The sequence below is a fragment of the Trematomus bernacchii genome, unplaced genomic scaffold (assembly GCF_902827165.1).
Source record: "Trematomus bernacchii unplaced genomic scaffold, fTreBer1.1, whole genome shotgun sequence".
Lineage (NCBI taxonomy): Eukaryota > Metazoa > Chordata > Actinopteri > Perciformes > Nototheniidae > Trematomus > Trematomus bernacchii.
The window spans coordinates 12,000,811-12,028,479 of record NW_022987727.1 but is presented as its reverse complement, the minus strand read 5'-3'; the positions used below and the strand labels follow the sequence as shown (position 1 = coordinate 12,028,479).

The following is a 27,669-nucleotide window of genomic DNA, read 5'->3' as shown; positions in this document are numbered from 1 at the left end:
CCTGCAGCTTCATTTTTGATGACTCATGGATATATAAACTTGGAGTAGAGGATTAAAAACTCTTCAAACAGGCAAAATTCCCTTCAATAATCCCTTCAATCCTGTTTGGCTCAGAAACTCTTTTCAAAGCCAACAGTATAAAAAATGAAGAATCTAATTATCATGGGTAAGACATGTTGTCTTTCTGTAAGTAACAGTAGTGTTGTTTGGTCATGTGTGGACAGGCTTTTGTCATTGTATGTTTCGTACACATTTTGAAGATTTTGAGATATAAAACAGTGTTAACTGAGATAAACTGCTAAACTGATAGAATGTGACTAAAATGGGTATTCAAATGCTCCTGACAAAGTATGTGTGTGTGCGTGTGTTTCATGAGCCTCAGAAAACCATTTTCACTCTGAAGCCATTTTACGATGCATTTTTGTCATTGGTTTTGGCATTACTGACAAATGGTTTCGCCATCACAAATTTCAGTGCAATAATCATCTTTGAATATATATGTGCCAGAAAGTTTATATCAAATGATTAACCAATATTATCAACAGATACTTTTGATGTGTAGAGCTGGTACGGTTTGACAAAACTCAAACTGTGTGGCTTTTATCTTGCTGAGTGTTGTTTGATGGTGTCGTCAGTAATATCAATAGGAGTGTATCTGAGTGGCTTTAAGGTGGGTAAAGATGATTCCTTATGTGCCTCCTGAGGTGAATAAACCCATGTTCTGTGTGGATGTGTGCATCTGTGTGATTGTTAGTGTGCTTGGAGCCTCACAATCTACCCTCAATCAAAGGCAAGCAGTCATTTCCCATCATGTTCAGCATACACACAGCATGCAGTCCCTGTGTGTGTTTGTGTGCCTGTGGGTTTGCAGTATGTGTGTACCCTTGTTGAGTAGGCCTCACGGCACGTGTGCCAATCAGCCGCTCCTTCATCTGACATCCAACCGAGCCGTGTTTTTTTTCTACTTTTATCCTCAGCAGGACATCTCATGAGTGTGTCCGTGTCACCAAACCTCGGGTGACTAAATATAACAGTCAACTAAGAATGCAAATAAATGCATAAATACATACATAACACACAGTAGATAAAAGTGATATGAACATTTCATCGGCGGCAGGATTTAAATATGACATATAAAAGAAAGTTTTAGGCAGACAATACATTCATTTTGTAGGCGCTTATGTCTTTATTTCAAACAGTGATGTCTTTGTGTTTACATCGATCTTTCTGTCATATTCTATTAAATCTTTTTGAAATATTCATCTTCTGCAATTTTTGAAAACAGTTTGACAGTTTGAACATTAGGCTGTGCGCTTCTGAAGCACTTTGAATCTCTGTTGCAGTAATGCTGCCGTCAACTGCTATCGTATAGGCTACGATAATGTGCACAACACACAATCACACACACGCACACACACACACACACACACACGAGCCTCCTTACACAGCTTCCTGTCTCTGGTGTTTTGCTAAGTCGACTGAAACCTGGCCCACTAGTCCTTGCGCCTGACCCCTGCTCTGCGTCTGTGTGCAGACAGATGATTTGTGTGGGTTTGTGGAGTGTGTGGGGTCAGCAGATCCCGCATGATACCCGCTGATCGGAATCCCATTTCCCCTCAGCCGGCGTGTCTTCCTGTGCTCGAGGATGGAGGGGGGAGAAGGGTGAATGCTGGACGCTGATGCTGTCCTCACACAGATCAATGCAGATGCTGCGGTGACATGCAGGCGTCTGAAGGAGCAGGGATATGGTCTGTGGTTTTTCAAACTTAGTTTAGATTTAACCCCGCCCACTTCTGCATGACAAAAGCATTGACAAAGCGTCAGAGTGTTTTCATCCCACGAAATATGAATCACAGTCATTTCATAGAGCATCTTTTTCAAAGTAGATGAAAATAGTGCTTTTTAATATGAAACAAGATCACAGTTAAGCATAGCTAAGTGAATATTAATGAATCTTTAAATAATAATTCACCATGGATTCAAGAATCAATAAACTAGCAAACAATATGTAGCTAGTATTTGAGTATATGTACTTTGTTACTTTCCAACACTGTCAGAGGACAACAAATATTCTGTTTGACCAAGACCGCTGTAATGGTTTTCAACAAGGCTAACACTTGCACTGTCTGATATAAAGCCCATATTGTTTTTTTACCAACCTAAAGTAGACGTAATATGACTTCAGCGTTGTTAACGTGGGGACGTTCTCTTTACACATCCATGACGCAATCACGCAGAGCTACGCTACTGTTGTAGTGGGCGTGCTTGAATCTAAACTGGGTTGGAAAAACAATCGACGCAGAAAGGACAGAAACTACTATAAATCAGCAGTGAATCCAACTACAGCCAGTGTACAAAGCTTTTAAGTATGTTGGTGCCTTTACTCTGACACAGGATGTGATTTGTTTTAGCTTTAAATTAGATCCCTCCAAATAAATTGGAAAACAACACTAGATTTGTACAAAACAGAATTTGGAGGAAAGAAGGAATAGAGGATTAGAGAAAAGGAGCCAGGCTGAGGCAAATGGGAGATGGTTTCAGGCTGTGTGGTTTTTATTGCTATTCATTGGGAGTTAAACTGTGCTCCTTGGTCTAATGAAATGTAAAGCTGCAGCGTATTGATGTCTGTACACACGCACGCTCATTAGAATTCCTGTGATGCGACCGCTGCTGAGTGTGTGTCTGCCTGCGCGGACACGTCTCGGCTGCCAGACTCCGTGTATTGATTGATCTATGAATTTATAATCGTTAGTGTAAATCTTAAACCCAAGGCAGCCCATTGGATAAGTGATGGTGTCTGTCTGTGGGAGAGAAACACAGCTGTGACCTAAACCAGGGTAAATCTGTTCTTCTTTACATCGGCATGACTCATCAGAATGCCTCCAATGACTAAGCACAAATCGTGTAAAATACCCTTCCTATGTTTCCTTTACTGTTGGTTTTAGGTTTTTTTTTGTTTACAGGTTTTGATTGTGTGTTCAATGACTGACGCTGTTGTATGAGATGCCGTTGTGACTCGCAATTCAGACTCGTTAAATTCTTTTTTACAGTATTTATTGGTTTTATTGGCTGATAAAGAGCCTTATGTCAATATAAATGCTAACTTTATTATTTAATATCTATGTGGCCTTTGTTAGGATAATGAAGCTATGGCATTGAATGACAATTAATGAGAAGGAAGCAGATCACAGATGGCAAACTGCTGATTCATGCTGATCTGGATAGAATATTTAGCAAAGTGCTTATGATGGAGATTGTGCAACCCGAAATATGTGTAAATATGGAGCCTTGAGTCAAAATGTATTCAGCAACTATTCAGTAATGATATATGATTGATTCATCTTTCCAACCAGAATGTTAGACTTTTTTCTGACATTTCTTAGACCAAATAATACAGTTGTTTTAAAAGAGACAATATAATCTTTGAGATCGAGTAAGCCCCTGTCACACTGTCCCGAAATTGACACCAGATGGACACACGAATATGGAATTGTGAATTTCGCACGAAGATGGCCCCGAAGTTGGTCAACAGCCAAGCAACAGCCGAAGCAAGTACGATGCCTACAGAAGGCCACACGATGGCACCCGAACCACACACACAAATATGGTCGTAGACTTGATTGAATTAGAATGTATGTGTTTAGAATGTATCCAGACTCAACGTAAGAGCTTGTGCCTCTTCGGGGGGTGCTAACATTTAAACATACACTTTATTCTTTACTTTCTCCGTCTTTATATGTAGATTAGAAGATATTACTTATCTCCGTCATGTTGTTTCCATAGCAACAACAACTTCCTGTCAAAAGCGTAAAATCGCCTTCAAAATAAAAGCATCTAAATAAAACAGGAAGTTAACCTAAATTACATTTAAGACAACTGCAACGAAAGTAACAAAAACAATGTAATATCCTTTTCAGTTTCACAGAACACAAATTGGGTTATTTACATAATATGTTTACATGATTTTATTGTGCAATAAATGCTATCTCGATGTCATCGTACTATAATACGATGGCTACATGACGGCATTGCGAGGGCTTCACGTAGTCGTGTTGCCTTCCTAAGACAATCGGGCAGCTTCTTGTTTCCTTCGTATTGTCTTCGTGAGGCGAAAAATGCCCGATGGCACCGATGATCACACGAAGTAAAGACGAAGATGACACGATTTGACAAGATGCCCTCACGATGGCCTTACGAAGGGCAGAATGGACACAAGGATTCAACACGAAAATGAACCTTCGCAAGGTCCTTTGGCAATTTTTTGGCATGCCAAAGATTTTGCCACCGCTCACGAAGTTACTGCCGGAGCCTGAGAAACTCCACCGGCGGTCATACGATGGCTTAAGATGCCCTCACGAATGGCCCGATGTTGTTACGATCAGAGCCGAATTTGAACATTTCCTTTATCGTGTGTCCATCTGGTGTCAATTTCGGGACAGTGTGACAGGGGCTGTAGAGAAACAGTGTTGTTGACTTGGAAAAGTCTTTCTTGACCTTGGAAATGGTCCTTTGGAAATCGCTACTTAGGCTTCACTGTCTAGATACATTTTTCCGAGACACTGTCTTGGCGACAAACGGAGAAGAAATGGTGTTCCAATTTCAGGTTTTTGTGCGGAGAAATTAGTTAACGAAAGTAACTTTTTGATAACAAAACATCGTAACTTTTGACAGTGGCTTCATCAAATGAACTACTCCCAGATATTGTTACATGGTGGTCATAAAAGCATTGTTGTTGGATGTAGAGTTCACAATGAAAGCCGAAGGACATATTAGACTATTCCATACAAGACACAGGGCTGCAAGATAATAAAAAACTTTACTAGTGGTGAAAGATGTACACTTGTATTCAGTGTTGGTTTAGGCTTTAGAGAAATGTTCAAGGGATGTAGGCTGCAGCTTTGTCGCGCAGTAAGGCGACTCTCCTTGTCAGAATCCACCGGTCATGAACACGATTACATTTCTCCTTTAAACACCGCAGGACATCACTTTGTGGGGAGACATGGCGTAGGTTGGGGGCCGATAGCTTTTAACAGCAGGAAATTGCACTATGGGCCGCCTTCTGTGCCTTCTGTCAGAAACATCCTTAAAAAGCCCCTCTCTGATCTCGCTAAAAACCTGGCAATCCTTTCATTCCCCTCATTCCGTCTCCTCTTTTGTCTTCCTGGGAGAACAAGGCGCTCTCGCCACATCAGGAGAGATGAAAAGAAACTCTCAGCAGCCTGAAGTATTTCCAGAATAAGAAACAAAAGCAAGACAGGTAGAGAGAGAACAGTTGGTTTACTCAGCATACTGTAGGTGTGTGCAGGTAGATGTGTGTGTGGTGGATAAAGGGAGGGGGTGGTTTCATGTCATTTCATCATTTCCCTGCTTGCAGCAAATCCAATTACTTTTCCCTTTCCCTTCTATCTTGGAAGATAGTCTGAGTGACAGGACAGATTGGAGCAGCTACCGAGGTAACCGTGCCAACTGCTTGATTGACATAATGCTGGCACTTCACTGCCTTGAGACACTGAGACAAGTGAGACTAGTTAGACTTCAGGGCATCTCAGAGCCAGTGAGGTGGATCAGGAGTTCACCGGCCCTGCTCCTTCCAATACATCTCTCCCACTCACAGATGATCTAATTCCCTTTTTCTGGCAATATGTGCTCTCCTCAGCTTCTGTGTGACGGCAGTGACATGCTGTACACTGCCCCTATATCTTCTATAAACCTATCTCTGTATTCCACCCTCTCAATGAAATAAGCTTTTTAGCAATAAATAAGCTGTATGCATTGTTTGAATCAGGATGCCCACACTATACCAAGCAATATATATGAAAGTTCTAACCTCAAATAAAACAACAATTTTATGAACATATATCCACTCATTTACCAACATTTCTTGTATAATAAGTATCACTATTAGATGTTCTGATTTATAAAGAATTACGCTTTTATATTTGTTATCTGGTACATTGAAGATTTTTACTTATTTGTAAGCTTTACTTAATTTGTCCATCCATGAACTTGTTCAAATTAGAAAAACATACATAAAGTGCAAAACAAAAGTGGTATTGTATACATATAAAAGCAGTTTTTGTTTATTTATTTTTAAAATATATTTTAGGGAAAAACTATCCAACGCTTATCAAAAAGAGCATTGTAGAAAATGTCAGTAAAAATAAATAGAATCTGTAAGGCCTGTAAATCATCTTGCAAACACCTCAATTGATCTGAGACCATTGGTCCAGTAAATCAGTCCAGTTGGAAACCCTGGTCTCAGCAGTATATTTATCTGGATACAGCTCTGCAGTGAACGAGAGCTCCTTGGATCTCTTCCTGGAGTTTGAGACGGCCGTGCATGCATTGGCTCTGCAAGCTTAGCAGTAACACTAGCTGTCAGAATGATTAAGCCTAATCAGGAAACATGGGATGGGAGGTAATTTAGCATGTGAATGCTAATTAGCACTAGCATTTAGACTGACAGACGATGATTGAAGCAGTGCATCGGCTGCTCAGCCTGCTAAAAACAACGGGCTGGTAGAGATGATTGATAGTCTCAGGGTCGGGCTGCAGTCTGTTTGTTTGTTGTTTGTTTGTGTGTGTGTGTGTGTGTGTGTGTGTGTGTGTGTGTGTGTGTGTGTGTGTGTGTGTGTGTGTGTGTGTGTGTGTGTGTGTGTGTGTGTGTGTGTGTGTGTGTGTGTGTGTGTGTGTGTGTGTGTGTGTGTGTGTGTGTGTGTGTGTGTGTGTGTGTGTGTGTGTGTGTGTGTGTGTGTGTGTGTGTGTGTGTGTGTGTGTGTGTGTGTGTGTGTGTGTGTGTGTGTGTGTGTGTGTGTGTGTGTGTGTGTGTGTGTGTGTGTGTGTGTGTGTCGACTATATAGCTTCTACAATGCAAACTCATAATGAGCAGATGAGCACAACACCTGAGCACACTAATTCCATCTTTATCCCATTAAGTAGAAGTTAGCGGAGTAATTTCCTATTAGTTTCTCAGAATACACAACAGTTTGTCTGTCATTCATGCCTGCAGCTTGTTTCCTGAACGAGTTTCTGAAAGTTTGGCATGTGAGTGTGGACATGTGTAGGAAATAGGATATATCAATGTGTCAGTGTGTGGCCAATGTGAGAGCCGCAGTGACTACATCTTGCAGAGATAATATTACTGCTAAGCGGTGCTAATGTTTAAGTGAATTATCATCCTCACACTCTGCAGGTCTTATAGTTTTCCTGTCCAAAATCCCCCCACTCTTCCCCTCTGCTCCCTCACTCATATGTCACCTTCAGAATCCCTCTCCCCCAACGATGTGGGCTAGATGCCCACCCATCTGCCTCCCTAGAGAATTCCCACCGTGTGTGTGTGTGTGTGTGTGTGTGTGTGTGTGTGTGTGTGTGTGTGTGTGTGTGTGTGTGTGTGTGTGTGTGTGTGTGTGTGTGTGTGTGTGTGTGTGTGTGTGTGTGTGTGTGTGTGTGTGTGTGTGTGTGTGTGTGTGTGTGTGTGTGTGTGTGTGTGTGTGTGTGTGTGTGTGTGTGTGTGTGTGTGTGTGTGTGTGTGTGTGTGTGTGTGTGTGTGGCGTACTGTCCTTCTCTCCTCTCCCTCTTTCCCCTTATCTCCTCTGTCCATTAGTACATTAGTGTACGTCAGCATGGGAAAAAAAGTGCTATCTCTGTTGAGCCTTTCATGAGAGAGAGAGGAAGCAAGATGGAAGAATAGATACAGACATGTAAGACAGATACAGAAGTGATATGATAGACTTGGAGCTCAATAGGGTGATGTTGACAGCTGGCCTATCCAACAAGACAAAGAATAGGTAATGGACAGGGCTTTTTATAAGCAATACAGTCTCGCGTATTAATTTGAAAGTGAATGAATGACAGAAAATGAGATGCAGAAGATGCAATACATGATGTCAACAGTGCACAAGATAATAAAAAGGGAACATCAAATCAATGTGATAAATGATCAAATGTATTTACCAATCGTGACTGTAATGGTACTGTTTTCAGTTTGTGTGTCATCATGGCAAACATTACCAGAAACTAATGGTAATGACCACAGAAACCATTTTGACTACTATTTATGTTGGTTTGTTTTTAATTTTTCACCGCAATAATGTCACAACTATGCAAGCTGCTGAACTTTAGAGGTGTGTAGTTGAGATCAAAATGAAGATTTAAAACGTATCAAGAGCTCAGAGATGGATTGTAGGACGTAGGAGGCTGGGAATCTGGGTAGGCATTGCCCCCCCCCCCCCCTTTAAGAGGGTTTCTAGTCCAATTTGTTGGTTTAATCATTGATTTTTTAGCAACCAGTGCCTTTATTTAAGTGACGGTGTTGAAAAGGAGAGACAGAGGGATGACATGGAGCAAATGATCCCAGGCCGATTTCAAACCCAGGTTCCCAGAATGTGGAGAAATCTAGACCCAGAACATGGGCCGCCAGCTCTACCAACTGAACTATATAGAGGACAGGCATATTAGTCTTTAAAACATTTTATTTGAGATAATGTCTGACGTACATGTGAAATGTGTGTCTTTCATGTAAATGTAAGAACTTATTTCTATCCCGCTGCCACACAGGAAATGAATGCATAAGTACACAAATGAACTAATGGACCGGCTTCCACATGTTTAAATTTCTCCTCTAGACTGATTTGCATTTGAATCCCCCAGGTGTTACTTATTATAGGAGGAGACAAATGGACAGAATGTCGGGGGTGAAAAAAGTGAACCCTTTCTTTCAAAGTCAGCACAGCATTAGATGAGGATGGAGCGATACAGAAATAGTCCTTTATAGAGCGCTGGCAGAGTGATCTGAAATACAACAGCAGGATCTCTGCCACCTCCGGGACGCAGGCGGATATGATACTGTTCTGAATCACTTATTAGAGGCAGCCGCTGCTAATGTGCTTTTGTGGTTGTGGGTTCAATTCCCAGATGGGCTATCGCTTCATATGTATTACCCCCTGTGTCCTTGAGCAGGGCATTATCTCAGCAGTCCCTCCGGAGGAATATGGCTCAATGTTAATGGATGGCCGATGTGCATGGAGAGCTAGATGGATGGATTAGTGAGCTAATGCATCTTTGATAAGAGGGAAGGCTTTGTGAGTGTCAAGAGACAAAAGGAAAGATCACAGCTAAACCTATCAACTGTGAGACGGATTGAAATCACACACAGGCCTTCAGAGGACGACTTTGGGATTGCCATTTCCGTAACTAAGTGACTAAGTGCCCCTTGGTTGTAGTAATTCTATCAGAGAGAAAGCAGCAAAATCCACAGTTTTTGGACACATCTATTACAAGTTTATTTTAACCTTGCTATATATTATAATGAAATCACCTTTTTTTTGTCATGAAGTACAGTGTTTATACATTTTTTCCATATGAAATTATGCTCTCATAATTGGGTGATTTAGACATGTAGGTGGTTTGGTAATTTAAATGTTTTAAACATTATTTTGAATTTACATTATCATGGAGGAACTGTATTCATGTTAATTACGTATTAGAACAATTACATTGGGAGATAACTTAACAATTGCCATTGCTGTACTACTAACAACCACCTAAAAGAAAACAGTTCCACTAAATTATTTTCCAATCCTTTCTTGTAACCTTTCCTTTTGGCTCTGATTTGGTCTCCTCCATCTCCTGAGAGTACTCCCCTATATTCTCCAGCGTGTTGCTCCCTCTGTCCTCCTCTCTGTCAGGTTTGTACATCAGAGGTTTTTCTGTGGAAACCGCCGCCTGCTGTGGCTGCACATTATGTTGATTAGAGCACTGAGACTGAACAATCAAGTCAAGTTTATTTATATATAGTACATTTCACACCACAGGCAAGACTTGATGTGCTCAGAGAAAGCAAACAACAGACAGGCATAGATCACACAAGAGAACATCATATAAGATAAATAGGTATTACATAAAAAAACATAAAATAAGAATACAAAAACAAAATAAATATAAAAAAGAATGGAAGATGCCTAAAGGCTCAATCATGTTTGAAATATTCAAAATAAATAGTTGGAAATAAATGTTAATCTAAATCATTGACATTTTCCATGCTTATTTTAAGTTAGAAATGAAGTCAAGCAACATGTTCTTTGTTAGTATATAACTCAAGAATAGACACTTAGTGCTCAAAATCATTTTAGATAATCCTTAAACGACACTGGTGCCAATTTTATTTTTTGCAATATTTCCATCTGCTCCACTGTCTTCAAGGAAGCTCTTCCCTCCACTTTAAATTAATTGACATATGGCTAGAGTATGAATACAGCCAATGTAAGAATGTTTACGAAGAAAGAACCCAGTGTTAACTTAACCCTGTAAATCCCCAAAATCCTACACACCCCTGTCCCGTCCCTCAGTCTGAATGTCCCACTGTGAGGGCATGTGCGGCCACAAGCCCAGGCAGACAACACACACACACACACACACACATATGCAGACGCTCAGCAACAGCCAGCACTGTGTTTAGGACAGTTGTTGCACTGATGACCAGTGTCAGGTGCCAGTGGCTAACCTCGTCACATCGCAACATGTGTCCGCTCGGGTACGGGAGGTGAGGGTTAGACATGTGTCTCTGTATCTGGCGGGCATCTGGAGAACAACTGGCAGGATGGCCCTAGATGTGTGTGTCTTTTGTTGTTGGTACGTTGCACTGGGGAAAGATGAGGATGGTGAAGATGGTGTGTTTGACGATCTTTAGTAATAACATCAAGGGAATGACGCTGCCTGGATGTGTGTGTCTGATTAAAGGGCCGAAGAAACATTTCAGTGTGTGTTATGTTAATCTCTTTCACATCAAGGGAAGATGCAGCCAGCGTGGGTGTGTTTGTGTGTGTGTGTGTGTATAAACATGTGCGTCTCATTAGAGGGCACATGCAGGAAAGGATTCAGACTGCGAGTGTGTGTGTGCGTGGGTAAGAGGGCCGTAGAGAGTGCATTTGTTAGTGTACTTGTGTGTAAATGTGCCTACTTATATTAAAGGGAATATCACTCTCCCTATGTGAGCTCATCTTCATCAGTTTGTGTTTAATGGAGGAGGCAGTGTGTATGTGTGTGTTTTACATATTACAGCAGCTGGGCTTTCTTCATGTAGAATTGAAGCTGCCCACCTGATGCCAGGGCAGCTGCCAAACTAACAGCCCATCAAACACACACAACCACACACTCACACACACACACACACACACACACACACACACACACACACACACACACACACACACACACACACACACACACACACACACACACACACACACACACACACACACACACACACACACACTGACGCAATCGGTGCCAGCAGACCTATTCTGTATCTCTGAGTGTGTGTTTGCTGCAGAGGGGAAGAGAAAGGGCCAGCTGCAGTGTAAAGCCTTTTTCAACTGTTCCTCTAGACTGCCCCGTCTGTCCATCCATTAATACTCTAACACACTGCCATACTAAAATGCATACGCAGTCCGTCTGTCGTTTCATCAAACACACACGGCCTACGTCACATTCATTGGGGTCCGTCACGACAATTATGCGTATTCTCTGATGTCCCAGTTGAGGAACATGTGTGTGTGTCAACTTAGTTTAGATACCACGAAACACCATTTGCTTTTAATAAAATGGTAGATTAGAGTAGAATCATTTCTATTGTGTGGTTTATTCCACATGATAACATCAGAGGTTCACGTGGATGACAAATTAAAGGAAAAGTCATGGTTGCCAGTCTCCAAATGTGATGTGAACGTCCTGGACAATCAATGACTCTAATATATGAATAAGAATTTCACCCAGGGCTATCACATTCTCTTCTACAATAAGGAACACTTTTTTATGTTAACGATTGTTCTCATCATCAATACATCTGCCGACTGTTGCGTTATATCTATTAAGTGTTTGGTCGATAAAATGCCATAAAATAGTGAAAAATGACCATCCCAATTTGTCAAAATCCTTGTCAAAGATTATACAAATATCAGAAATGTTTTGCAATTACTTATCTGTTGATCAAACTAATCGATATATTGACTAATCATTGCAGTTAGTCTTAAAGTATCCCTTAATCTGTGTCATCAGTTTTCTTTGAACCAGTTTTGTCTATGTCTTTAAAGGCACGGACACACCAGGCTGATTATCGGCGTTGGTGGGCGTCAGGCCGACGATGAGCGTCGACACGCCCTACTCAGATTGGTGTGTCCCGCACCGTCGGGTCTTTTCAGCCGGGCCGACGCCTTTTCGGCCGAAAACCCGCCGATTCAACATGTCGGGCAGTCGGCCAAAGGCAGTCGGCCAAAGAAATCACTCTGATTGGCTGTTCAGCTAGCGAATCAGTGCATGAGAAGCGAAACGGAAGTGAGGGACCCAAACAAACTATTAAGAAGGCAAATCTGAGATTTCATTTAACTCCAGCTCTCGACACAGGTTCGGGAAAGCCCCATGAGCTTCTCGCTGTAGAGTGAAAATGGAACGCACACGCTATTTGTTGTTTGTTTATATCACGCAGTCTGTTCTTCTTCTCTCGGTGTATCACGCAGTCTGTCTTCCGGTTGTTGCCTCTTTTGAATGACGAATACACACTACCTCCGCCTGCTGGTAAGGAGAGTTATTGCCACTCACGCATGCGCAGTCCGTACGTGCTTCTTGGCCGTCGGCTGAAGTCTTTGCGGTGTGTTCCAGTGCGACACATGGCCAAGACGCAGGAGACGTGAGGCGACGCAACAGTCGGGGTCCGTCTGTGTCAATTATTTGGTGTCAGCTTGGTGTGTCCGGGCCTTAAGTCCAACTGAAGCCAAACATGTCAGCCAGACAAATGTATATCAGTCTATGTCTCAGCACCATACGTTGATGAGAGATACTCAGAGTTGTTGGGGTCGAGGAGATATAATGAACAGGAAAATAAGAAGTTGAGTGTCAGAGAGCCGGAGCAGAGTCCTTGATGATGTTTATGATATTGATTGGCTGCTCTCCAGAAGCTTTCTGATTTGGAGATTTGTGAACGTTGTGATTGCAGCAAGTACATCTCATGTCTCGAGTGGCCTCTGCAATCAGGGACAATGACCCTTTACTGCATGTACACTCTCTCACACACACAAATACACACACATACACACACACACACACACGCGTACTTAACTAAAGTTTTGGTGTGTAGAATTTGGCCGCATCTGTGGTTTCAAAGATCAGTCCATCTTCTTTATGGATCTTCTGTTGTTTTACGTCCAGGATTACATGTCATCAGACTGCATTCCCTGCTACTTATATAAACCACTGTTGATTATTTGCCAAAACTCAAGGGTGCTATTAGGCACATTTAACATTCTGAGTAAACTTAAGAGTCTAAGAGCCTTTTCTAATCAACTAACTAACTAATATTGTTTGCCCTACTCGCCTTTCATTTCTGGTGTTTGAAATGTTAACATATTTGCAGTAATGTAATGTAGTGAAGTACATTTACTCAAGTAATGTACTTAAGTATGATTTTGAGGTACTTGTACTTTGAGTATTTTTATTTTATGCTACTTTATTCTTCTACTACACTACAATTTTGGAAGCCAATGTTGTACTTTTTACTCCACAATTTTTCTTTTACAAAATGAGTCACTATTTACTTTAGAGATTCTGATTATGAGCTAATACAACACTAAGAAAATGAACTATGATATATAATCATAGGTTAATATAATCATCAGCAGCATATCAAATAATTAAAAGTAGCTCCACCTTTACCAGTATTGATAAAATAATCCAGTAATTTAATATATATGATTCTGCAGGTACTTTTACTTTTGGTACTTGAGTGTATTTTATGCCAATACTTTTGTACTTGTACAATGCAGGACGGCGTATATTTACACTCTAGTCTAGTATTTCTACTTTTACTTAAAGGTCCCATGTAATGCTTTTCCGGTTATTACCCATCCCCTTGTGTGTTATGAAGGTTTTTCTGCATGTAAACCGTCTGCAAAGTCACAAACCCTCAAAGTACACCCTGTAGCGAGTAAAACTCTAACACAGAAAATACCTGTCTATGCTGCCCCAGAACGCCTCGTTGGAGATTTCTCTTTTTCTTCCAATCCGTGGAGCTCCTCACACACACACACTCTCTCAGCAGCAAAACTGTGACGCGCTTGGGGGGGGGGGGGGGGGGTGCGGGTGCTAGTGGAGCCTCGCAGATGGGGGTGCTGCAGCCCCCTCAGCATCCCCCCCTTCCCGCGTCCATTTGCGACGTCTCGCTGTCTCGCTGTCTCGCAGATCCCACGCAGCAAGCAGGAAATGAACCCAGCTCACACTGTCCGCTCCTCGCAGCAGCGAGCCGCGCAACGTCCCGCCAACACGGCACCCAGACCCCACGCAGCATTCTCATCTGTTTGTCATTACTGGTGTTATTTTCTGGTTGCTAACAAACGCCATTGTAACACATAATCACTGATGTTCCGCTGTAACGGTGGTGGACTCATCAGAACAGAGTGGGCGAGCTGACCAATCAGAGCACAGTGGGCTCACAGGGAGGGGGGGGCAGGAGCTCCAACAAGCCGTTTAGGACAGAGAGTGAATACACATACTATACAGAGATGCTGTACGAGAAACAAATGTGAGTTTGGAAAATTGCACGATATAAATGTATTCTAGTAGACCTCAACAATGGAATTATGATCAGTAGAAATGGCCATGTCATGGGACCTTTAAGTAAAATATATGAGTACTTCTTAAACCTCTGCATTAGGGGTGTAACGGTTCACAGAATTCACGGTTTGGTACGTACCTCGGTTTGGCGGTCACGGTGCTGTACGGGTTCGGTACAACAAGAAAAAGCAAAAAAAAGTCCCAAATGCATAATTCCAGGTTTGTTGTTATTTATTTTTGAACAGTAGTGCAAGTTTCAGTTTAAAAATAAGGAACTCTAACATTTTGAATAATTAACTGTATTACACAGTTAAAAACAAACCACAAACAGTACCATACACACTCAGATGGCATTATTATCTATAATGGCTGATCTCAAACAAAAAAGAATGTCTTGAAAATATTACATCATAAATAATAAGAAAGTGTTTCAAGGGCGCAGCATAGCCGTTGAAATATATATGCCAATAGCTTCCGTTATTTATTTTGGTCTCTCGGCTTTCATGTCTATTGGCTTCTTAAAAACAGCGGGGATAAGCTGTTGAACTGCTGTTGTCTTTTGCCGGGCTCCGGTGATTGGCAAATCTGGGTGATGCCTTCTGATATGATTTAGCATGTTTGGCGTGTGTTACCATTAGCATACCGCACCGCTGTCGAACAACGCCTGACACACCGTCCTCGTCCGATCCACCACTCGTCCGATCCAGTGTTTTCTTCTTGTTCTTCATTTGTTGTTTAAGGGCGGCTGGCAAACAGCTTTTAGGCGCAATACCGCCCCCTGGATTATATATAGTATAATGGATATTGCCCTGAGTGACTTTTTTCCCACTCGTAAAAAAAGGCGTAGGCCTATTCGTCGTGTGACTGCATGTGCCGAACCGTGACGTCCGAACCGTGACGGTTCGGGACGAATACGGATACCGTTACACCCCTACTCTGCATATTTGCTTTATTAGCTAATGCTAACAGGTTATAGAGCTAAACATGGCGTGCCGTTGGCATGCTAGCAATAACAACACCGCAGCATCTCGTAATGCCATCTTTCTGATGCACATATTTTGCATTTTTTTTACTCACTCTCTCCACTTCTCTTATCTTTAAGATTATATTGTTCGTGGAATTGCTCAGCTGTATGTCTGTTCAGCTACATCAGAACGTTATTAAAGTTTAGAAGTCTGTGAGTTTTTCTCAGGGAGGGGAGAAACAGACAAATAAACGTGCATTGAGACACACACAAACAAACAAACAAACAAACAAACAGATAAGCAGACACACACCGGCAGAGTGGGAAAATATACACACTGATAGTGAGAGAATGGAGGAGGACAATGAGCCAACCAAAGCTGGTGTTGTTCAGCCATCTGGTGTGGTGTGTGTGTGTGTGTGTGTGTGTGTGGTGTGTGTGTTGTGTGTGTGTGTGATGTGGTGTGTGTGTGTGTGTGGTGTGTGTGTGTGTGTGTGTTGTGTGTGTGTGTGTGTGTGTGTGTGTGTGTGTGTGTGTGTGTGTGTGTGTGTGTGTGTGTGTGTGTGTGTGTGTGTGTGTGTTGTGTGTGTGTGTGTGTGTGTGTGTGTGTGTTGGTGTGTTTGTGTGTGCCTGTGTGTGTGTGTGTGTGTGTGTGTGTGTGTGTGTGTGTGTGTGTGTGTGTGTGTGTGATCGCCTGTGTGCATTGTATCTGGATACAGCGGAGAGAATGACTTAGATTACCAAGAGTGATATCAAAGTCACACTCTAGGACACGCTCCAAGTGCCAGTCCTACACACACACACACACACACACACACACACACACACACACACACACACACACACACACACACACACACACACACACTCCATTCTCTCTTTGTTGCCTTTTGGTTTTCTCTGGGAAGCTCACAAAGCATTCAGCTGAAAGACAAGCAACCATTGCATTGTGTGAGTGTGTGTCGAGGTCTCTCCTCTAATTGAAGTGTACAGTGACTTGGCAGGCTGCCTGATGTCAGCGAGTCATACGAAGGAACAATAGAAGAAGAGAAACAGAGAGAAAACAAAAAGGGGAGGGATGGATGGGTTGTAGAAACCAATGATGGGAGAGGAATGGAGAGAAGAAGAAGAGAATAAAGGATGGAGATGAGGGGATGAAGGAGATGGTTAGACAGTAACAACAATCTAGTGTGGTTAGTATTTCCCCAGTGGATCCTATTGCAACCATTTTTCATTTCATATACACTTCATATGTTTGAAATCAAACATAAGTGACTCAGATTTATATTTGATGAGGACATTACTTTTAGCCTTTTTACTACAGTGAAATTGAATAAGCATGCATGATAAACTCTCCACAGTTTCTCCACAGTCTGACAGTATATGCAAGCCCCACCTCTTTAGACCAACGCATCCAATATAAATGATGCTGAATCAGCTGGTTCTGTTTTCAATGTATGCATCTAAACAAATATGTTTTAATTTCTAAGTTAAGATTTGACTCTTAGTTGTGACTTTTTGCCAAAAGTTGTAGCGTTTCGGTGTGATATAAACTGATTCAGCTCCAACAGTTGTAGTTTGTGGTTTTGTATGAATTGCTATTGTTATTTATCGGGATGTACCAATCCAACTCTTTTAGTGCCAGAACCAATACCTGGCCTTTGAATATTGGCTGTTAGAACCAATCATACAACAGCATTGATTAACTATGTGTACGTCTCACTTTATGGAAGAAAATGGCTCTGTGTCTCAATTTGGAAACCTCCCTTAGCACACTGCCATGTTTTACACTGTGAACTGTGTGTGGGTTTTGACCGTGTTGTGTTGGCTCAAAACGCACACAGCGGCTGTGCCCTCTGAAGTGACGATCGCTGCTGTTAGTTAGCTAGCTAACTACTTTATCAATGACATTACATGTTACTTGTTAGACGCTTTTATCCAAAGCGACTTACATACTCAATACTGTAGACAATCCCCACAGGGTGAAGTGTCTTGCCCAGGGACACAACGACATGCTGACTGCAGTGGGGTTTTGAACCTGTGACCCCCTGATCCCAACACCGAGGCTCTATCCACTGCGCCACACGCCTCCATTGCATCAGGAAGTGATTATACACTGCTTTGTTGACCCAATACAATGAATGGTGGTTCTTTACGAGACCAGTCTATAAGCAAAATATGTTATTTGTATAGTGCTGTGCTCAACGGAGTAACTTCTGTTACTTAACCAAGATGGCAGTCGCTGAGTGTGACAAGTGTCCAGGATTCCACTCTCAACTTTTGATCCCAGTACTAAAAGTGCATTTTGTGACTTACTTATGCACTCAAAATAGCAGATGTGAGAACAGAAGTACACAAATTGAATCACAGCATGGACTTGTGTAACCCCCCCACATTGTGCTAGCTACACAATAGTGTGCATGTGAGTGTGGAAATACTTTGTTTTTCCACTTCTTTCCCTTTGCCCATTTACACTACAAGCCAGTATCTCAATTTAAATCATTCAAACTCTTGACTCCTGCTTTTTCACCATCTAATGACACGTTCCTTTGTTTTTCATGTGTAGTGTTAGATTGAAATGGAGCAGATTAACAAAATACATGGGAGCAACCACATTTCACAATATATTTAGCAAAACAACAATTGTCATTTTTCGTTTGCTTTTTAAACAGGATTCCTTATTTTACTTTTGATTTGGTTTGTAAATGTTCACATGCCTCTTCTTTCACATGCCATCAACTAACTTCCTCCCTCCTTTCTGCTTTGCCACATTCTCTTTCTCATTATTTATTTCCTGCTTACTCTTGCTGTCTTTTCTATAAACACATAGAAAACTGCACAAACACATCAAGTAGCAGAAATGAGCAGTGTCTGTTGAAGCCACGGCGCTGAAGCAGAACCATCTACTGATGAAAAAGAGCAGTGAGGTTAATCCGTCAGATTACAGCAGATTACTATGCACCAGGGACGGCTGAATTGGAGATTATAGCAGAGAGATGAGGGGCAGAATAATGGATAGATGGATGGTGGAGAGTGATGGAAGTTAAAGGATCAAAGATAAATAAAGGGATGGACGGGTGCACTTGTTTTGATAGGAGCTTGTTCTGGAAGCATTTCACTTTTTTCATCAAAAGGTACAACGCACTATGAGCAGTGTAGCCGTGTTTGACCTGCTGTTACTCTTTGTGACATGACTGAGGTCAACACATAATGCCCAAATTGACTTTTTCTCCTTCACTGTCAAGCAATATATGAGTGAATGTTGGACATGCTGTACAACATAAAATACAAAGAAATGTGTGATTTTGTCAAATTAATATATGTAGTGAGTGTGGAATGAACTGTAGAAAGTATGGCATACAATACCAATGTTTAATATTATGAGATAGGTAACATTCGTGCTCTAAAATACAGACACAATTACAAACAAAAACTTTAAGTAATAAAGAAAAGTTAAGCAGCTACAATATCTCAATAATATTTAACCAATTGGTATTATGTCAAACTATGTTTTATGTATTTAATGTATGTTATTGATACATCATCATATGAAAATTGCAAAACAAATAATATCTTTTTATTTACATTAGGGAATTTAGTTTTTTACATGGTTAAAAAAAGCCTTTATCTTAAATGATAATTAATGTTGTTTTCATGAATTATTAATGATATAATTATTATTATTTATATTTTGTTGTGTTACCCCTTTTCTTTTCCAATTTCCATTCGATCTGTCCTGTTTATCCAACAAAACAAAAGCCAACACAGATATTTAAAACGAAATGAATGAACACATTGTTTGTATAGGTTCATTAGGTACGCCTTTTAGACATTTGAACAAACACTGCAGCACATCTTGTGAGGCCGGTCTCACTGAGTGTGCAGAGAGTGTGTTGATAATCTTCCCTCTGACCCCGTGTCGTGACATTTAATCGCATGAGGCAGTCACGCTCGAGGTAAATGGAACCATGAGACCTTTGAGACTTCTGACTAGGTCACAGGAACACAGCCGTCTGCATCCCAGCTCCACAACATATGACTTCCTCACGCTGAGAGGGAAAACTAAAAGAGTCATCGGGGAGATCAGCTAAGGTAGTGGAACTGTTTCATGTTGTAATAACACAAGAGTTAGTTTAAAGGCAAAGTCACTATATCTTGACGTATAATGACCACTTTAACTTAGATTCTCAGTGTAATTATCTTAGACATGAGTAGCCTTGATTGTGTCTCATTTGAGCAAAGAGTGTAATGTTTGATCTGATGCCAATGACCTGAACTTGGGGACCAATATGTGGACAATTTTGGGTCAATTAAACAAGGGCAAAATTACACCATTACACATTTTACTTGGGCCCACTGGTGCTCATACAGGAACCCTTATTGGTGTCCCAGAGGCCTGGTTGGGAAGCCACTGGACATACCAGGGTTCAGATTAGCTCAGTCTTCACAGTCTCCATGTTAAAGAAAGGCTATTGGGTTTAATCCCCTACAAGAAACACTACCCCAAAGCATCAAATCACTTTTTCATTTGCTTAACTAAGATTCATTTTATTAGAACTTTCTGAGCTTTGGCTTCTCTCTTAATCTTTTTTCTACCACTTTTTTTAATTGAGTTTCTTAATTTACAGTTCAAGGTTCTTTATTCAAGGTTCAAGGTTCTTTATTAGTCATACAACCATAGCTACAGAGTAGTTATGTCGATGCAATTCTTAAGTCACAGGCTTCTCCAACAGTGCAACACAATATTACAGAAAAAGAGAAAAATATAGTGCAAGTAAATATTAAAAGTAACTGCAAAAAGAAAGGAATAGTTAAAAAAAAAAGTGAAATAGTGAAATAAGAGTCTATGCAAGCTATTTGAATGATATATTAGGTAAATAGATAAATGATTACTAAGTAGCAGAATGTTATGGATGTTGTTACAGCAGTTCAGGTGTTTAACAGTCTTATCGCCTGTGGGATGAAACTGTCTCTGAATCTGTTGGTGGACCAGTTGTAGATCTTTTGTACTTCAATGTATTTTCTCCTAAAATGTGTGTGTCAAATTGTGTGATACATGCATTCACATATCGGTTGGTCAGTGCCATGGTTTACTTTGCAGTTACATGAAGATGGAATATCTTGTAAACATGCATGGAAAACATAGTGAATAAGGAACATACCTGGGAAGATACAGAACAGACTGAGACTTGACCGAGAGGAGTAGAGGAGGCAGAGATTTGAGATGAGAGGCCTATCCTCCACACTCTCCTGTATCAGACCAACTGCCTGCTCACTGGCCAACAGTCTGCTGTCTCTCTCTGTCTGTCCTCCTCTCTCTGTCTGTCCTCCTCTCTCTGTCTGTCCTCCTCTCTCTGCCAGACAAATGACAGAATGTGGAGAGGAGGATTTTAGAGGAGAAATGCAGGGAGAGGATGGGACTACAGATTCTGGGACAGCATGGGTGTGTTCACTTTTGGACAATACTCTCTGTGCCTGTGAGCGTGTCTATATGGATGCATGTAAGAACTGTTAGGTATTTTGAAACCCAAGAACACACCCATATGCACAAGGGTGTTTTAGGGCTGTTTATAGGTTGAAGATCAAGTCAAAAATGTAGGAGAACACATTTGGGAAGTTGTTGTTTTTTGTTGTTGTTGTCAATGAACCACATAGCTTGATTTTACAAAGAGGATCCATCTCATATCAACAGGTCACAGCAAATGCCTCATGCTCATGTTAGTGAGGAGGTGCAACAGTATGGAACATGGAGATATTGTTTCTCTTCCATATTTGATGTTCAAACTAGAAACGAGCAAACAGTTGTTACCTAAGTAAATGTTAACTATTACAAAATCATGATGACGAGGAGTTGGGATTTGCTTTGTAAATGTTTTTAATTTGAACTTGACACTCAAGCAAATATAAGGTCACAACTGCACCACATTGTTGGCTCTTTAAGCATTTCTGAAAATAGCGGTAGAGCCTCGGGACATTGGTCAGTCTTATCATCTCCACTAGACCGATACATGTTTCTCTAAATCATAATGAGACGTCAAAAGTAAAACCAAATAACCCACAAACCCCCTTTTGCATCCCCAAATACAAATATAATTCATTTAATTTCCAAATGTACTCAATAATACTGAACATACTGAAAGGCAAAGGCCTACGTAGTGAAGATTGCCACAGGGAAATGTTACTTCCACCACTTAGCATCATGCAGGATTGGAGCCAATGGGGGGCCGCATGTATACAGTGTATATATATTGCTTTCCGACCCTTTTGTGTATTTGGATTGAACCAGCAATCTGCAGTGTTGCTCCCCTGTCGGCCATTGTGAGTTGTTTATTTCTGCAGAGCACAGAGAAACATTTTTTACATCTTCCCTCAGCCCCGGGGCGAAGGCTTGTATACTGGCTTCCACAGGCAAAGCGCCTCCCTATAAGAGCTGGTGGGGAGCTGGGAACTGCGAGGTCAAAGGTCAACAGAGAGGAAGTTTAATAAAGAGAGAAAGGGAGGGCGGGATGTGGAAGGGGGGGAGGGATGTTTGATTGATTGCTTCCTGTCTGTGCAGCCTCACCCCGCTACTCCGTCCACCTCAGCGTCCTAAACACTGAGATGATCAATTATCTGGCTTTGAAGCATTTACTACACAGCAGTATATAATAGCCAATATCTATAATGAGGAGAGTAATAATAAGAAAGAGTTGTAAAAGTCATAAAATGTCGCAGTAAAATCATTCAAAACAGAGAAAGGGCAAATCGGACAATGCCGTTATTACTTGTAATGTGTGTGTGTGTGTGTGTGTGTGTGTGTGTGTGTGTGTGTGTGTGTGTGTGTGTGTGTGTGTGTGTGTGTGTGTGTGTGTGTGTGTGTGTGTGTGTGTGTGTGTGTGTGTGTGTGTGTGTGTGTGTGTGTGTGTGTGTGTGTGTGTGTGTGTGTGTGTGTGTGTGTGTGTGTGTGTGTGTGTGTGTGTTCTGGGTCAAACTGTGTCTCCCTCTGATTTTCTTTTTTCTCTCCTCCGGGGTAAAGCTGCTATTCAACACTTCCTTTTGTTTAACCTTCTAATTGGAAGACGTCTAGGAGGAGCGCATAGTCGTTTATGGCATCACAAGTCTGATCTCTCACACACACACACACACACGCGTGCACACACACACACACACACACACACACACACACACAATATAGTCTCCCACAGCAGCTGAGAGAAAGGAGAAAAAGACAAAAAGATCAAATGATCAGCATTTAATTACCCACAACTAGACAGACACAATAACAGAGCTAAATCCAGATTTGTCTGCGCTCCGAAGAGAAAGAGGAAGAGATGTGTGTCCCTCCCTCTGTCCTCTCCCTCATTTCTCTCTCTTCTGAAGGCATTGCTGCAGAGTGAAGTGATGACAGCTTATCGGATTAGGGATCGCCGGATAATAAATACCCTTGTTTGATTTCTCCACCCATACTCCTTAAACGTGATTACTGCTTACTGTTACCGCCAACATGACATTATAGCGCACTGCGCGCGGCACAGGCATTTGCATAATGTTTTTAGAGATGGTAAGAAGTGATGTCTGCAGAGGGGGAAGGATGCTGAGGGATGCATTGAGCCGTCACTCCCCCCTTCATCTTTCTTCCTCTTTATCATTTTGGTTGCCGTTCTCTTATGACCTTGTAACCACTTTCTATGAAAACACATTGAGCTGCTGCCTCTGTACATGGTCCTGTAGTGCCTGTTGGCTGGGCAATTGTGCATGTTTACCAAGATGATTTACTGAACTATATATGATATAATGGGATACATGATAACTATATGCACATGCATTTTGAAGGACATCCTTCCAACACCACTCTGCAATGAAAGTGAATTGCCCAATTACACTTTTGATCACATATCGTCCATTTAAGTTTAAAAAACCTTTCTGAATCAGGATCTCAGGTATTTGGATCAAGTACTCATAAGAGCAAGATGTGCAACATTTAGTAGGCTAAGATACAATATAAGTCATCATATATTTTGCAGTTCATCGCTTCTTTGCCCCAAATCTAGTTTCAATATGTCTTTGTTTTCTTAGGCTACATGCAAATTAGCCGCACGACTTCAGAGGCTGGTGGTAATGCACTGTAGCCCAAACGCTACACAATACAACATTTGGGTATATTCTAAAGTTGCTTGCTAAAATGCATCTTAAAACCCTGCCATGGCTGGTTTTCAGTATCCATTGAATAACTCTTGGTTGCATAACCTTTGCTCTTTTGCTAGTTGAAGTTTGAATAGGTTCTTATATTTAAAAACCTATTCAGAAGGATTCCATTTCAATAAGAAAATACTGGATACAGATGTTAACAACACTGAACCCAACCCAAATCGTCCCATATCACCAAATAATGTTCTTCAATGTAGCAATACCTACTGCTAAATTAAAATAACTACACTTGGATGGAGTTTAGATTACAAATGTTTTTAGCAACTACCAGAGGTGGTTTTCAACTACTGTAGCCTTGAAAATGTCTTTGGTGCATTAGCTTCGCCTAAGCCATCACGTATCACCAAATATGGTGCCCAAATATATACTTTGATATTTTAGTGCATGTGGGTTGGCAAGCGTGAGACCAGTTTGTGGTACAGAGGCTTTAATCTGGCTGACAGAGCTATCAGTGTTTCTGCTCCACACACAGTGACACTGACCAGACGCTCTAACTATGAGCGTGTGCTTCATGTGTGTGTGTCAGTAATGTGTAGTATCAGCCTGTGACATGTGTGTGTCATTGTGCTGTGGCCACTCTCTGAACTTGTGACCTTGTTGTGAACTTCACACCATTCTCATTCAGTGAGCATCACACTGAGCCTGCTAGCAACATTAGCTAATTACAGCTGGGATGCTTGTTGACTTTCTCTCCCCAAAGCCATTGTGCACCCCCATGGGTGTGCACGTGATGCCCCGCAACTCCACTCCAAGGCAGCCGTGTCTAGACAGACTTTGGCTTGATCGCTCTTTCTCTGGAGAAACAGACGCTCATCTGTTGAAGTCCGCAGCCATGAGTCCATTGGTAGAACTGTTGTCAGAATAGAAGCCCTGGGACTTTTCTAACTATTCTTATTTGTTCAAAGAGTTTGAATTACTCATCTGATCTGATTTGTTTATTACAACTAATACAATTTAGATGGCAGATGCAGATACAGAAAGAGATCAATGTCAATGATATTACCTCAATTAATACTACGCTATTTCCTATCATGCCAGTTTTTAATTCAATTGAAAATAACTGAAAAAAGGATGGAATAAGAGAACTGATGCATTAGGTAGCGTTAGGGATGGATCATTCATAGAGAGTAAGATAGAAACCAGGACAGATTCAGGTGGACAGAAAGTCCAAGAGAGAGGAAGAGCTGTTGTCCACATCCTCTCCAGGGACACAAAGGTCTCCATTGTAATTCAGTTGTTGTACTGTATTTTGTTTTGATCTCCAGTGTTCGGGGCTTTTGCTGGTGTCATATGCCCTACTATGTCTGTGTGAATGTGCGTATATTTATAAGGGCCACACCGCTCCCAGCTGTCTGTCAGCTGGTGTCAGCCGGTCGCGGTGGCCGACTGTCACCTGTAGTTTTTGATGTGTGTTGGCCTTGTAGCTGATTGAAAGTCTTCAATGGAGGCAGTCAGTTAGGCAGAGATGTATGTCCTTTTATCTTCCAAATGCTTAACAAGATGTCCTTGCAACACCAGTTCTAATCAAAGGAACATTTTACAGTTAACTATTAAAGGTCTTCTCAATTTGCATTTCAAGCATATTAAGGTTCAGGGTGGCACCAGATTAACCAAACTACAGGTGTGAAAGCCACTAATGAGCCTGGCCAATGTTGGAACAACAGCCCCATACCAATAGTACAGAATAAATTCCCATTTTTTCCACATGTGCTTCCTCTTGTGCAGGTTCAGAAAATATGTCCACATGTTGGTGACTTGCTGGTTGGTTCAAAACGTTTGTTGAGCCAGCCTTTGTTATCGCTAGCTGTTTGAGTTTGCTCGTTGGATCAGGACACTGTCAGAGAGGCTTATTCCTAAACTGGAGACACTCATCACAGCTGGAGAAACCCTTAGTGTTTCACCGTTTCTAGTGGACAACTACTATGTTCACCTCACAACAAAGGGAAACAAACCTCAACTTCTTCCAAATATCAGATATGCAACTTTCCATGGATTAGACCAGTGGTTCTCAAATGGGGGTACGCGGACCCCTAGGGGTACGTTGGAGTACTGCAGGGGGTACGTGAGATTTATTTTATGTTAATGAAAAAAAAAAACATAATTAATGCATTTAAACAAACTACTAATAGTAGATTAACTACTTTATTCAAAAGTTTACAGTAATTCTGGATAATAAAATGGGAAAAATAAACGGGGTGCTCTCTTTTCCTCTCTCTCGTCTCCGGACAGCCGGTCAGTCTCGTGCAGCTCGCTGAACCTGTAATAAGTGGCCCAACAGTAAAGAATACACATATTTATAACTAGTTTAGCTAGTTCCAGAGTAGATGAACTAGCTAAGTGTGTTAGGTCTAACTCTTAGTGTATTTTGCTCCGCTAAACGGTCCATCACAGTGGGTGGAGCTGTGATCCGGAAGAGCTGCGTGTTCTCCGTCAGCAGCAGCTGATCTGATCTCTGATCTCTCTCTCGCGTCCGGTTATACTTCACTCGCGTTTATGTCCAAATCTATCAGATCTAGCTAGTTCTAGTTAATTATATGACTGCCTGCGTGTCAAAGGACCTAAACAATAAGCGTTGCTTGGCAACGGCTTGTGGCTGCAAAGTATAGTGCAGCATTATGCATTTGTTTATATGAGGGGTAAAAATCCCATGCTCATAAAATGCTCATATTTTTTTTTCTCTTCATTCCCCACGCCCCAAAATAAATAAATAAATATACCAATTTTAGGAAAAGTTACGAAGTTTGAGCAGTGTGGGTTTTATATTAACAGAGTTACACATATTTCAAAACGCGAAGTGTAATAACTGCAGTTTGCCTCCCTGTCAGAATGACAAAGATCCTCAGTGAAGCACAAGCCCATGTTTCTCACTACATTGTAAGTACAACTTATTAAAAAGATCAGTTCAATGCAACTAATGTTGTCTTAGCGTTATTGCATGATGTTAAAATTGGTTTGCCATGAATTTAGTGATGGATTGTAAACATTTAAGTGTTTCTCAGTTACAATGTTGTTTTAATAAATCAGACACCGATGGTGCAGCGCTGTACTGTACCTCTTTATATAGGCATTTTTTCCCTAACAAATACTTTTTGCGCTGATCAGGGGGTACTTGGCTGAATTTTTTTTCAAAGGGGGTACATTATTGAAAAAAGTTTGAGAACCACTGGATTAGACGCAACAAAGCAGCATGTGTGACAGGTGGAACATGCTGTCAATTTATCGACTCTCTTCCCTCTCCTTATTCTCACTTCATATGCTTGCTGCTTCCTGACGTTCATGCAGTATTGGGGATTAGTTCACATTATGTCATTACTCATGATGACATTGAGGACTACTATTCTTGAGGTGGAAAAAGACCCCACAAAAATGGGTCCTTTGCTGTAAAAAATAGTTTTTCGTGTGTTATGTCATCTCATATTCAAAGCTCGCATGTTACTCCTGCTGCAATCTAATTGGATTGAGCTTTTACTGGGAGGCGATGCATAAATCTCTCGCAGAACATTTCCTATCAAATCCATTTAAGGATGTTCAGGCAAGTGAACAGCTAGGGAAAGAGGGCTATTTGGCCGCAACATTGTTTATGTGTGTGTGTGTGTGTGTGTGTGTGTGTGTGTGTGTGTGTGTGTTTGTGTACGTTTGGCGGACGTGAACTTATCAACCCTGTCGCTAACATTATTACCCTCTAGCCATGTGGCCTCGGAGTTAACACAAACAGACACACGCACACAAACACACACCAGGCCAGTCCACGCTGCCTGTTTCTCCGAGTGTCCTGGCCTGGAAAGCCAACAGAAACAGACAGCCCCAAAATATCACTGCAGGGTTCCCATGTCAACACTAGCAGATGCAACATGAATTCAATCAGCCATGGAAAGTCACCGAGCGGAATGGGTGCGCGAGGGCCAGCGTCGCAGATC

The 27,669-nt window shown here is 41.4% G+C and overlaps 1 protein-coding gene across 1 annotated transcript in view; it reads left to right on the top strand.

The window, feature by feature from the left end:
* plxna1a (plexin A1a) overlaps positions 1 to 27,669 on the top strand; it is a 269,839-nt gene that overhangs the window by 59,111 nt on the left and 183,059 nt on the right.